Raw genomic sequence first — 14,402 nt, 5'->3', positions numbered from 1 at the left:
AGCAACCGATGACTGATGAGCGCGCTAATGAGAGGTTCGCGAGCGACGCGCTTGAGAAAGCTCAGAGCGAACGTCTGATGGATCAATGGGGAAACGACGTTCGGGACGCCCACCGGGCGAAAATTGATCTTAATAGCAATCCATTTCCAAGGAGCACGCTTCTGATTCGAGAGATCATGGCTTTGTGGTCTAACGTCGACTTCGAGCCGCATTCAATACCGGCGCACTACCGTAAAAGATTCCTCCATTTGCTCTCGAAATAATTTTTCCTCCGGTCTACGTTCGCCTGGCTCTGCCGTTGTTACGCTAAAACGAACTGGATGACCGCGTTGGGGAAAGTGACCGTCGAACGTAAATCGGCCGGCAGTTTTCAAAACGCACGTCGAATCGAATGAGTTGCTGTTTATTCGCGATTTTAACAGTCACTCAAACGCGCTGTCAATTAACCGATATTAATTATTCGTATTCGCTAATGGAATGTCTTGCGCGCGCGCGCAATTTTAAATGAGCTGTCATTTTCGCCGCGGAATTACGACCGATTAAAACGCGATTGTTTATATCGCCCCGCTTTCGTCGCACGCGCGCGCGTTTCGCGAAAATTGCACCATGCACGATGAGAACGCGCAATAAAACTCGATAATCCCGTCACCTGACGAGCCTCTCTCTTTCTCTCTCTCTCTCACGCACCGTCTCGGCTTATCGTCGCTGCGATTTCTTTCCCTCTTTTTTCTCCTCATCAGTCACGTCGCTCGAAATCACGCACGAAATCGCGAGATGTAATTTGACAAGGGGGGGGGGGGTGGGCCGCACAATGGTCGCTCGTAATTTTCTCATCGCGCGAGCGAGATAAGCAGTCGCTTTATTACTAATGGCACGATAACATTGTGCGTCACGCACACAATGAGCACGAAACACAAAGGCGGCGGTTTGATGAGCTTCTCTCGATACGGGATAACACTGGGCGCGCGGGACCGCCTTCCAATTTTCCATCATCGACGGAAGAAGTAACGGAGAAATTTCGCGCGAGTAGCTATGGGGAACGTCGCGCGTGAAACATCTGTCGGATAAGAGATTGCCGATTAAATTAGTCGATAGTCGAGAAATTCGCGTGTTCCTAAACGCGGCGAGGCACATCGGTGTTATAACTGTAGTCGGACAACGGCAAACAATTGGCCTTGATCGGTCTATCAGCGTACCGTGTTTGCATTCCGTGGTATCGTAACATCGCGGTAATTCAGTACTTTGCAACGGGCAAGCCCGATTATGTAGCCGCATCGTCTCGATCCCAGGCATATTTATGTATGTTAACCCTTTGCACTCGAGGGCTCCGGAGCGGAGCCATTTAAAATTTGTCTTCAAACTCGAGGGCTCCGCTATGGAGACAATGCAAATAACTTTCAGTTCATAACATAAGGACAAAGACAAATCGTAAAAACTATTGTGTATAGGATATTCCGCTCTTGCTATTTGCATTTGAGTTTGAAGAGTTTGAAGACAAATTTTAAATGGCTCCGCTCCGGAGCTCTCGAGTGCAAAGGGTTAATTGCACGACACGCGTCCGCAGCAGCGATCTGCTCCATCGGCCCACCTATTCCCCCCTCTCCGGTTTCACGGCGCTTCTTCGTTTCGCGCGCGACGCTTCGTCGATCCGTCGCAACGAGGAGACAGGCGACACATCCCACAAAGCCGTCGTGGAAAAAGCACGCCCGAAGTAAAACGGCGTTTACTAACTACAGAGGGTGGGATAAGCCCCTAGGAGGAATCGCCTCTGGGGGAAGAAATCCTCGGACACGACGATAAATCCGTTCGTGACGTTCAAAACGCGCGCGCGCGCGCGCAACGAACCGCGTCGTTAGGCTTTTCGTCGCGCATCAAACCGCACGCGGTGGAATGTTTGCATGAATATAATGTGGTATGTGAGAATATAAATGACGGTAGTGAGAAATTAGAAGTACAAATGTTGGAAATAAGAATCGAAAAAAATATCGTGATCTTAAGAAAATAATTAAACTTGCGATATCAAGCTTGCCGAAATGGTGGGATATGGTTCGAATAAGTTTGCTAAAAAACTTTTATGCACAACCGGCTGCAAAGTGACGGCACTATCCTACATCTTGTCGCGACATTACCGCGGGATTTGCATCAGCGTGACGTAAAAGTGAGACTATTTAGCCAAATAACATCTCGCACGAAGCATCGTAATGTATCATTATTTCTCCTGGAAAATTACGCGTTCTTTTTTCCAGCGCCTCGTAACATTTCCCATCGGCTGCCGATACGATTACGATCGTTGTATAAAATTTTCGCTGACGACCTCGTCAAAATGTTAAACAAGCACTAGTCAAGTTTTCTCATCATAATGCAATCTGGGTAGTAAGCTTGTAATAACAGAATTCAGTGTAGAATATATTTATAAAAAGAGACGCGCAAAAAAATAAAGAAAAATTGCTTTAGTAATAGTTTCCGAATAATGAGGAAATGATAAGAAAACGAAAAAAAAACGAAAAAATAATAAGGAAGAAAAATAAAAACAACGAAGATCGCTCCAATCTTCAATTATATATGAAAGTGATGAGCACAAGGCGATGTATCTCGAAACAGAAATTTCTAAATCACTTTAAATCTCTCACATATCGCTCATATTCTCCGGCACTCAACGCGCTGTATGAAAGGATAATTTCATGTTTCGATAACGTGCATTGCACATGCATGATTATGATAAATGGCTAACGAGTGGATGTCAAAAGTCATTACGTTATTATTCCCCGGCAATAATTGCTGTCCGCGCTGAATGAGGATTATAGTGACGTTGCGAATAACTTTGAAATACTTTCGGATTGAAAACAGGCGGGACAAAGGGTCAACGGAGGACTAAAAACAGTGATCTTGAGACAAAGAGTCCGCATATGCTCGTTCGGTCAGAGGGAAACTCTCGACTCCGCCTGCGGGGAGATCATATCGAGAATAAATCCACTGACGTTAAATTAACAGTTACAATTTTCGCCATTGTCTGAAATGTTAGACCGCGTTTCATCTTTTATTCAAAAGCACAAATTTGCGGCCGCTCACGGCTGCGAACGCGATGCGCGGCGGCGGAGCTTTTAGGCGAGCCAACAAAAGGGATCGACGGTACGTCGGCGGTCGAGTAGTATTACAGCGGCACTATAACGCGGAAAATTATCAACTGCTTTAGCACGAAAATCGATTAACTCAAAACGTAGCTGCGCAAGTTAGATTAGCGCATGCGCGCGCGCGATCGTAACGGTTGAAGTTCTATTATTCAATCTTTCGGCGTGGCGCGGCGAGTGCCAGTTTTGCTATTGTTGAAAATTAATATCGTCATAATCGATTTCGCGACAATATTAATGTATACACGTAGTAGTGTTTTTTACGTCGAAACATAGTAATAACAGCAAGCTTCGCGCTGTGAAATTGTATTTATGGATCTTTCTATAGATTTCTTACGTTTTGTGTAAATTTCACACATGTTAAATTAATATTCACCTTCTTAAAATATTACGTTTTAATATATCTTGTTAAGGTAAGAAAACAATTTCAGCGAACTACTATAAAGTTATTTACACAAAAATTTATATTGTATTTAACCTAGCTCGTACTATTTTTGTTCTCGACAAAACCGCGAATAACTTATCAGGAATAGCAAAAATGTCTATTAAATTTTACTCAGCATTCGCGACCAATGTCAATTAGTCGACTCAAGACAACATTCTCGCAACTTTGCTGACTTGGAGTTTGCCAAGAAAGAAGTCCTCATAGAATAGTGATGAGCTCAAAGACAAAGACACCAACTTTATTAGAGAGAAAGAGAAGGAGAGAGAGAACTGGCACGGAGTCATTACTTTAACACGTAAATCGCTTAATTGTTCATGGCGGCCAAAGGGAGTAACGTTTGCGGGAATTGTAAAGTAACCAGCGGGAAGGAAACAGAAACATGGACGAAACAACGAACGGAGGGAACGAAAGGACGCAACCCCCGAGAATGCACGGTGGCAGGAAACTCTCGAGCTCCTCGCAAAAAGTTTTTGCCATCGCTCGAACACTCCTCGATTAAAATTACACAGGAGCCCTTTTTACGATTGAGTCGTAACTAACGGATGTTGGTAAATCTTCGCCGAGTGATGCGCTGCAGGAAGCGAGTCACCATCTTGAGTCACAACAGGAAAGGAGAAGTAGCGCGCGTTTTACGCCGAGAAATCATGTTGCTCGGAGGAAGAACGCAAAACGAAGAATTATTATTCGGTATTTTTCCGTGAGATTGTCTCGAGAGGCAGGAAGGTTTCAACGACGTAGCCGCTCAATCATTAAGCGAACGAAACTTACGACGATTCGACGTCTCACGTAGCCCAGAACTTTTCGAAGAAACACAGACACGACTTCGTCATCCGGATTTTCGGAATTTCCGAAACACCCTGGATCTATCCAGAATCTAAAGAAATACTTCACAGACAATAATTACTAAGCGCTTAACTGGCAAAACTGGACAAAAACCGCACAACTATTCGGAAAATCGGACGGGTGGCAACACTACGTGCCACAACTAACCAAGATGAAAACTGAATCACACGCCGCGTCGTAAACGGGCGAGGAAATTCGCGGAGGAATTCACAGGTATTTCGTCAGGCAAATAAAGACAGATCCGAAGAAACCGACGGATTATTCCGCGCGGATCGTTGCCGCGTGGCGCGCGGAAAACGATCGAAATGGAGCGGCGGGTTGCTCGATTCGGAGGAATCATCGCTTTATGCCACACGCCGCAAGATAAATAAAACTTCCAACGCCGTCAAAGTTCGATCGTAAAGGGGGAGTTGCGACGCGGGCTACCGCCGCTGCGTTTCGCCGGATCGCGGAGCAGCTTCTCTTAAAATATGTTTTCGATACCGAGACGTCGGTGATTCGCGTTTTATGTCGCGCCCCGCCAATTGCGCCCGTACGAAGTTCAGGCTGACCTACGATTTCCTGCGCGGGCAAGGCGAATATCCGCAATATCGGGACGATATCGCGTGGAACTGCGAGTAAACGCGAAACGTACGTTTCGTAATGAAGATAACAATGTAACACGTGAGGGAGAACGTAAAAGGAGCGTACGATATTCTAGCTTTAACGTAGGTGAAACTTGGCTTCATTTCTTATACAGATCTATCCGAGTGACGTGACTTGATCATGTTCGAAATAAAAATCTTATGCTGGGGAAGAAGTGTTGTTTACTGGTGCTCTGAGACACAGTCCCTTCGAGCGCTAAACAAGTAAATACTAAAAAAATAATGGCAGTAGGTAAGAATAAAATAACATAAACAAATGAAAGAGAATACTGTTGAGGATGCATCACGTAAATTACAGAAATACATTACAGAAATTACTGACATTAGCAAAGCACACATTCTCATAAGAGACAGAAGTACATTACAAAAATTATTGACACTAGCAAAGCACACATTCTCGTAAGAGAAATAGAGAGATGGGAACTCAATGCGTTGTAATTCGTGCGCAATCAGCCGTAAAAGATGAAGAAGTACGAAATCAATTTCGAGAATCTTGGCAATTGGAAGACTCGCGTGTGTAGGCGGAGAGATTGCGATTCAATAGGTTTTACGACTATTCTATTTACAGTCGAGAAGCGCGAACGAGCGCGGTCCAGAGAGCCTCGATCGCGAAATAGAACGGTCAATTCCGAACAGATCGACGAGCCCGCGAACGCATCGGAGGAGATCGGATCTCCCGTGCGTTAATGTTCGCACTTCGGCATGTTAAATTAAAAAATGACATTTATATCACATTCTATGACGATGCTTTCGGTAGCCCATTCATTATCGAACATGCGATATAACACATATCAGAACATATATATCTTGTGTAAGCGTATTTGAGGATCGTCGCATGGTTAAAATGGATGAAACTAAGAAATGTGTGGAAATAAAAGCGGGTCTCTAACAAACGACACCATTTTTTCGAGGAAAAGAGAGAGAGAGAGAGAGAGAGAGAGAGAGAGAGAGAGAGAGAGAGAGAGAGCGTATCTCGTCTGGAAATAGACGTAACGTTCGACTCGGTGCTTCAGGGATCCGTCTAAACCGCGCATGCTATATTCATAACTATGTCGGAGGCGAACAAACAACTCGCTTCGGAGGCATGAGAGCGTGCGCGCTCGTCTTGTACAATAGGGAATGGAATTACGCGCTTGGGATATTTTTTTCATTTTTGTTAAAGAACAGTCGCGCCATGCCGGCGGGCTCGGTCCTTACACGCGGGCCAATTATGACGACTGGTGCGCGACATTAACCACTCGCCTTTGCGTTTTAACGCGATAATTGCGCCGCAAACGATCTTTCTCATTTCCCCGCGGCGCGGCACCCGCTTCGGAAAAACAAACACCGCGTCCGCCGGTAACGCCCAGCTATTCTCGCGGCATTATGGTCTATAATGGGCGCGGGTCTAGTCTAACTTGTTAATTGAACGTTGCGTCGGTCAATCGATATTTAATGTCATCGAACTATACGTCATAGTATAGGGCGCTAATAACAATTGTGGTTAGTAGAAATGACCAGAGGTCCGATTGAAAATTGACCGCGACTCGATCGATTGTTAAATCAGGTGTTATCAGGAAAAATGCACGTGTCTCGCGAAAAAATGGAGAAACCGGGTTACCGGGACTAAAACAGCTGACATGGTTATAGCTTGAAAAATATATTCTCCGCAAGTGAATCTATAAAGGGAATACCTGTCACCGATGATCAGTGAGTATTTACTGATTGCACGAAAAAAAAAAAACAAAAAGAATAGCTGCAACAGTTAAATTAGTTGTAACATATGGACACTTAAAACTTTAGCAGTATAAGCAATTTTAATTACGGAGCAAACTTGCTCTCTTGCTGCAGCAGTTACTCACGATAACACTGATTAGAAGACTTTAGAAAGTATCGTGCTCTCGAGTTTTGGCAGACACTGTGAAAACAGAAGCGACGAGGGGTGATACGAACGGGAGATGGAACGTCCTCACTGTAATCGTATCATCGTATTCCGGAGCCCCGGGATTCCGGGATAACCCGATCGCCAAGTTTTATTCCTCTGATAGTCACGGGGCGCACACTCCGCGTAATCACGTCACAAAGATTAAGTAATCACATTCGGCGTTGAGCGCGTTACGCAAATTACGAATCAAGAAAGGTCCGCCTCAATGAAAAATCTGATAGAGAGAATAAAACAGTGGAGAAAAAGATCGAACTTAACTGGCTCTCTTTCTCTGTCTTTCTTCCGCCTCCTCTCTCTTCCACTGCGGGTAAAATCGCGTTCACATTTGCACGGTTACACCGGTGTCTACATTCGTATATTTCTTGTGCTTACATCTATTGTGGACCGGCCGATTATCGGGACGCTTTGCACGTTTGTCCGTGCGCGCACCTGCGGCGGTGGGTGCACGATAATAATCGTATCTCGCGTATGCGTCTGGTAATGCCTCGGTCTGTAATTACATCTAGCAAACGATCGATTCCTATAACGCGTCCCGTAATATCGCGTCATTACGTCATTACGGTAACAGCCGGGAACGTAACATATAATGTCAATAGCATCTCCTGTCGTTGAATGCTCAGACCGGGCGTATAACGACGTAAGAACGGCAGTTCATTTCGGCTTTATACTATACGTGCGATTCTGTGATTCGCGCGACGATTTCTCAGCAGACACGCGATATTCAATTTCGATCAGGTTACAGATTTTTCCTATATTTTACGACATATTGTTTTGAGTAAATTCTGAAAATTCTTTTCGTATTTCTTTTCGTCACTTTGCGTGATAAATTATAACTTCATATAAACTAATCGTGAGGGATGCAATGGACTAGTAAAGTCAAATTCAAATTCACGTACACATCTGTCTATCTAGGAGTAGTCCCGATAGAACGAAAGTTCTTTTTTTTTTTCCTTTTCAGTCAAGAATTGGGTCGGAGTTTTTGTTCATAACGGCATACGCAGAATTTCGCCAGCAATACGACCAACTCTCGACGATCATGAGCACGAAACAAGCTAATATCCCCGGCGTCCATATTACGAGCTAAGTTAAGCTCGTCCACGTTCGCGCGCGTACGGAGACCACCCCGTTATGAAACAATCGGCTCGCATCTTAATTACGCGACCATAATTTAGCAGTCGGCGCGTCCTCGAGAGCAGGCATCCGACCCATGCGAAATGTATGCGGGTCTGCGAGTTATAGTTCGTCCTGCGATTACGGCAAACAATGCCGGTGATATCGAGTGCTGCGACAACTACCATTCGCACTACTCTCTCTCTCTTTCTCTGATTTTCAGTCTCTCGTTGCTTTAATATATAAGCGGAAATACGAAACTATGCTTTGCATTCGCGGAAATAATCCCGTCGTCGAGTTCGCATACGAACACGAACGACAGATCGTAATACGTTTTCGATCAACGCGATGGAATCTTCTTCCAACCCGACGGTGCCTCCTCATTTGCATGTACAACGCTAATCTTTCTTAATTGCGCCGGATGAATCTGCTCACCGTCGCGTCGAGCAATTGTCGGATGAAGAAAACGTATCTCTCTTTCTCTCTCTTTCCTCGAAAACAGTGCCTTGCTCTCATTCGAAAGTAAGTTGATTACTCGGTCCTTACTGTCCCGAGAAGATTAGCATTTTTCCGTCAGAATTATTGCGACTCGCTGCCGACGGTAAACGGTAGGAAAAGATAAACCTGCGCATTAACCTCCCCGATTCTATTCTTTGTGCGCGAGAGCGGAAAAATAACTTGTTTGTTTCCTCGCATGAAGGGTATCATCTTGGAAGGCGCGAATTTCAAGTCGCGATCAAAAGTAAGCTGGCTCGAGGAAGGGGAAGGTCGTTAATTGCAGGACGAATTACATGGAGTGACAACACTTACCCACAGTGCATAGCCGACCAAACACGTGAGAAACGCTATCATGATTCCGTACATCGTGGGCAAAGTGTCCTGAGTGACGCACTGTCCTTTCTCCATATTGATTATCCCGTGTGGTACAAGAGCACACGTACGCTCGAACACGTCGTGTTAATTTCGACCGACCGATCGATCGTTCGCCCCGAATATTTCCTTCGTCGTCGCAGAGGAGCCTTTCGTTCTGAGTAAATAAGAAGCGGAATGGCCCGTTGTTCGGCAACGGTATATCGATAAATCTGACCCGATGCAGCTATTTGCTGGAAAAGCGTTCGACGAGGAAACACGAGTAGGGCTGCGAACGGATGGCAAAGGGATGAGGGCGGAGCAAGGAGGGCAGAGACAGGGGGGAAGGAGACGTAGGAGACGACGGTGGAAGAAACAAGACGGCTCTCGTCGAGTTCTCGAGGGGGAGATTTATAGTGGTTGCCTATCGAACGCAATTCCTAACGCGGAATATACTCGGGTCGTTCACGAGGTCGTGGAGCGAAAGTTCTTTTTTTTCCTCTTTCCCGTTTCTTTTTACGAACTGCGTAACTTGGTAACTGCGAAATCTGGAGTCCTTTTTCCGAGCGACCGGGAGGAGGAGGGAGCCCGCGATCTCGCTCGATCTCGTATTGCGAAATTTCAGAGGCCCGATCGAAAGTTGACGCCGAAAGAGAAGACGAAGAAGGCCGGCATTTTCGGGAGCCGAGAGTCCCGGCATGACCGTCGTGTTTGCTCCAGTTTCGATCAAGCGATCGCCGGCTTTCAAAGTTTATGAAAAATACATTTTCCACGAGCGCCGGCTCGCTAAGATGTCAAGTGTCGCGTAAACTCGTTCCGATCCGCCGGCGCACGTAATTTTTAACTGATACTTAGCTTATGCAAATTTAAAGTGCCGCCAGGCCGTTACATAAACACCGCCGGGGACGTTTCCCGCGTACCAACAGCTCCTCGCGCAACCAGTTACGCAAGCGGCGCGACGCGATTCGGCGCCATACACGCGGCGTAGGGCGAGAAAATACAACGTAACGTTGTCGGATCACTCGCGGATTCGGCGAACCGCCTGACAAATTTCACTCCACACCTTACTCACATCCGACATTCCGACGGGAGATCGAGAAGCCGTTTCGAATTATTGACCGGACAGAGGCGATTGACGCGTTGCGAGGAGACGAGGATATCGCGTCCCGGTTAAGGATTAAGACCGATTAAATTCGCAACGACCCGTCGTCTGCGTCGTTTCGCTTCCAACGACGCCGCGACCCGCTTTCAACGATGAAGTCGTCGTCGTCGTCGGTATCCATTCCGGGATGAAATTGCCGGGGATTGACATGGGAGAGAAAAGCTCTTCCTCTCTCACTCAACATTCGAAAGTTCACTCGCGATGGGAGAGACGGATGCGGTGGCAAGGGGCTACTACCGTGTCTCGTTTCGATCGTCGGTCAATCACCGTCAGCGGAGGGAAAACACGGGCTTGTCGAGGAGAGCCGAGCGAAATTCCCCACCTTGAGCGAGACACGGACGGTCACTGGTTTCTAGTTTTGGCTAGCAACGTTTCTGGTTCCTCCCAGACGCGCTGGACGCGGAAACGCGTATTAATAGTCCGAGAGAGGGACGAGGGATATCTGGGTGGTCAGGCAGAAAGAGAGAGAGAGAGAGAGAGAGGGAGAGAGGCACGGGAGAAACAGCGAAGCGGAACAGACATCGACATGGTGATTGCGCGCGGACGTGTGCAAGATATCCGGAGGTCAAGATGGATTCGCCGCGCCGATCCATTTGCTACGGCGAATGTACGTATGGTATCGATCAGTGCCGAAGGAAGGCGAAAATATCGGTCAGCTCGCGAGCGGCGTTCTCGCTTCCGCCGCGAAATTTAAGTGATGGATAACGCCGTTGACGCGACGCCGCTTGACGCGCGGTCATTAATACATCGGGCGAGTAAAAACCTCTCATTTCGCAAAACATCGGAGTTACCGCCGCCGCGATATCGCGCGAACATGTAAATCTACGGATACAATGGGACGCAATCGAGTGGCTGTTATCGAATTACTTTATACAACACGGCCCGCCGCCCATCCTAATGACTCGAGCGCGAGTCCGCCGCTCGCTGAGCGAGATAATCGCGATGGATATCGACACGGGCCGCGAAAAAAGAAACAGACGACGCGCCGACTGCAATTCCAAGTCCAATTACAAAGGACTAGCCGCACACCGTTTGTCGTCTGTCGCTGGCGACTGGTCCTCCACCGACCCAGGTACTTTTGGTTTAATCGTGAAGGACCGTCTACATTAGAAGTAAGCAGTAGTAAGTAAAGAGCGTCTACATGGGAAATAAGCAATATTAAGTAAGGAGTAGAGTATTAATTGGTAGTAAAACGGTAAGGAGTAGGAAATGGGAATGATCCATTTCGCTTACTCCCGATGGTTACACTTTATTCCACCGAAAAAACTCTCTTACTCCTTACTTCGTAGTGTTATCGTATCCAATGTAAACGATCCTTAAAGCGAGATACCGCACGTTGCGTGCGTTGGCGACGTAGACCGTTTTGCAAAGGACTCCGTCGAGCCGCGAACGCGGCATTTACCGCCGCATATTCATCCGGGATGGCGAGCGAGGTTCGCCAAGCTCAAGAAGACACTCGCGAGTCTCGCGGAATCACCGTCTTCTCGATTTAAATCTCTCATTAACCGGCGGGCCACGACCAGTTGCGAAATTATACAGCGCGAGCGCGCGGTTACCTCCGCCAGGAAAATAATACGATTACAACGGGCAAGATTACAGCGGTGAGCTAATTACGATCATTAGCAGTCACCGCGGACTCGGTCTTTCATTAAACTACCGCGCATACCCGCCACCGCCGCCGAGCGATATCGATTTCTCTCATTGTGAAGGAGACGACGTGCATGGTTGGCGCAAAATATAAAGGAGTCAGTTTACTCCGTGCAATTAGGGATGGACTCCCGATACAAATTCGCGTAGAATTGTATGAGCATGACAGGCTCATCGACAGCACGACGGAAAGAGAGAGAGAGAGAGAGGGGAGATCCCTTCAGCCACAGCTCTTCATGACCGAAGGATAGATAGTCTTACGAGCTCGGTAGTCGACGTTCGCGCATAAAATGCAATTTGGCGGATGTCAGGCCGTCGTGACCACCACCGCCGTGCCGTAGCTGTTGCCGCCGCCGTTACCGAAGGGGCTAACCCGTAACAAAATTTAATTGGATTTATCGATCGGCTTTCTCATTCCTATTTCCCGCACGTCCACCGGCCTCTACCGACGGACACCGGTCGTTGCTGAAGTCCCGTTGCCGATGAGCCGCAGCCGTCGGTTACCGAGCTGTGCGAAAATCCGCCGACGAGCCGACTGGCCGGCGATCAACGTCGTAAGCCTGACGACATATGATTTTCCTCTCGCTCGGCCACGGGACAATATATGTGTGTTTGTATGCGCAGGAGCGCGAACGCACGTCTATAGAAGCTCGTGTAAACGCCAATAGCCGTAATAGCTCGCGATGGGTCGCCGCGTAACAAGCGATATCCGGCCGGCCGATTTACCCATTCCGAATCCGGCCGAATCCGTTTGTACAGCGGCTAAAAAAATACGGCATTTGCATTCATCGTACGTACACGTACGTATCGCACACACGCGGAGGGTATCATCGGCGATCGCTTCTTTACGCTTTTAAATGTATTTGGAAATCGGTAGCGTTGTGTCGCGCCAATGACGTTCGGAGCAGGAAGAAGAAACTCAGGGGCACACGAGTGGCACAAGAGGATATCAGTGCGTATATCAGAGAACGCGCCGATATCACACATGACCCGAGCACGTATCCCGAAAAGATATGTAAGAAATGTCAAGTTGTCGGAATGGGTGTAACGTACGGTCCTGAAAGGTAGAAGAAAATTCTATATAAGGTCGCCAAGTAGGCTGATCACGTTTCAGCCACTGTCATGTACCTGACAGTTTGAAATTCGAGAGCTGTCATGTAGTTCTCGCGATGCGCGCTTGCTTAGCGGATACGACGTGCTGTTGAAAGAATCAATAATGACGCGACGCGCAATAATGAAAAGAGATATGCACTCAGCGAACAGGGGAAATGAAATATACGGAAGAAAAAAACCGATGTATCCAGAATGGGAAGAGATTTCAAATGTGCCGCAGCGATTTAAAATATTTTTAATGATAAAGTGTACTACCAAATTGAGTAACAAAAAATATGAAGTAAAATATACGATTTTACATTTCTGTATGAATATAAAGTGATACAGTTGTTAATTATTTGCAGGCGTAATTTCGTTTGCGAAATAAAGCAAACGTGAAAACGGGGGGAAATTTGACGTCTACTTTTTCGAACGTGAGTAAAGTAATCCCGCATTTAACAACTGTCAAATGCAGAGTTCTAACTTATCCGTTGCGGATAGAAGTGGAAAACATAACCAGTGCTTGTTCAGCAGTCGATACTGCTATCTGCAGCTAGCCTGTTACCTACCGAGAACTGTAAGGGGTAAAGCAGAGCTCTGTATCCTGAAGGAAACCTGATGGTCTTCCCTTCTCCTCCGGTGTTTTCGTCGGTACAGAGGTACTTTCACGAGGATTATTTACCAATCGAACAAGAAGATACGCGACCTAAGATAATATAACGAATAATTTTGTTTTTAATTAATCTTCTCAATTTTGCGCTCAACGTGACGAATCTTTCGATTTAAACATTTAAACGTTATACGTTTTTGCTAAAAATAAAAGGAATAAATTGAAAGATACGGTACACGCAGAATACGGTCATATTCTGGGAAAATATACCGAAGAAGGGAATACACATAGAGAAGACACTAATTCTATGCAAATGATGAAGGAGCGGCGGAGAGAAATTCCTAGATGTATCAGTATCATTATACTGACATTTTTCCACCTACGCGCGCGGCTGTCCGATCGCAGGTACATGACGCATAGAGGTACCTATTTCTACGTTTACAAGCGCGTTTCAAGCATTAATTATCCCAAAACGAAGCAAGTATGATATCTCCTTGTATAATTTTAAAAGATGCTACAAACGTATCTCTCTCGTGTGTTCAATCATATTATGATTATCGCTCCGTAAGATACAATCTATTTTGAGAAACGATTCCTATTACATTAATTACACCCTACAGTTCCTTGTGATTTTTTTGTTTTCACATGAAAGATCCCCGCACATTCCGACGTGAATCGATTCGAAGGAGCGGCGACGATTGGCAGAGAAAGAAAGGGACAAAACTGGCGAAAGACGAATTTCCCGCGAAATGTTCGGGCGATAGCACGAGGTCGCCTTTTTTGCTGGACGATGACAGCTCGGCTAGTGAGGAACGTTACTACCGGTATTTCTCCGCGTGGCCGTATGTGGACAACGCTCGGATCCGTGATCGAGGTACGAACACCCATAACGACCATGGGTTTTCTTACCGCAGATAATACCGAGACGCGAGTTAGCTCGTCTCCTTA

At 46.5% G+C, this 14,402-nt stretch overlaps 1 protein-coding gene across 1 annotated transcript in view; it reads right to left on the bottom strand.

Annotated features, from left to right (window-relative positions):
• The window catches only part of LOC106746166, a 319,832-nt gene that overhangs the window by 218,691 nt on the left and 86,739 nt on the right, over positions 1-14,402 (bottom strand). The gene's annotated exons all lie outside the window — the stretch shown is intronic.

Source organism: Dinoponera quadriceps, unplaced genomic scaffold (genome assembly GCF_001313825.1).
Source record: "Dinoponera quadriceps isolate SergipeBrazil2010 unplaced genomic scaffold, ASM131382v1 scaffold566, whole genome shotgun sequence".
Taxonomy (NCBI): domain Eukaryota; kingdom Metazoa; phylum Arthropoda; class Insecta; order Hymenoptera; family Formicidae; genus Dinoponera; species Dinoponera quadriceps.
The sequence above is the reverse complement of the archived record's forward strand: the minus strand, read 5'-3'. Positions and strand labels throughout refer to the sequence as shown.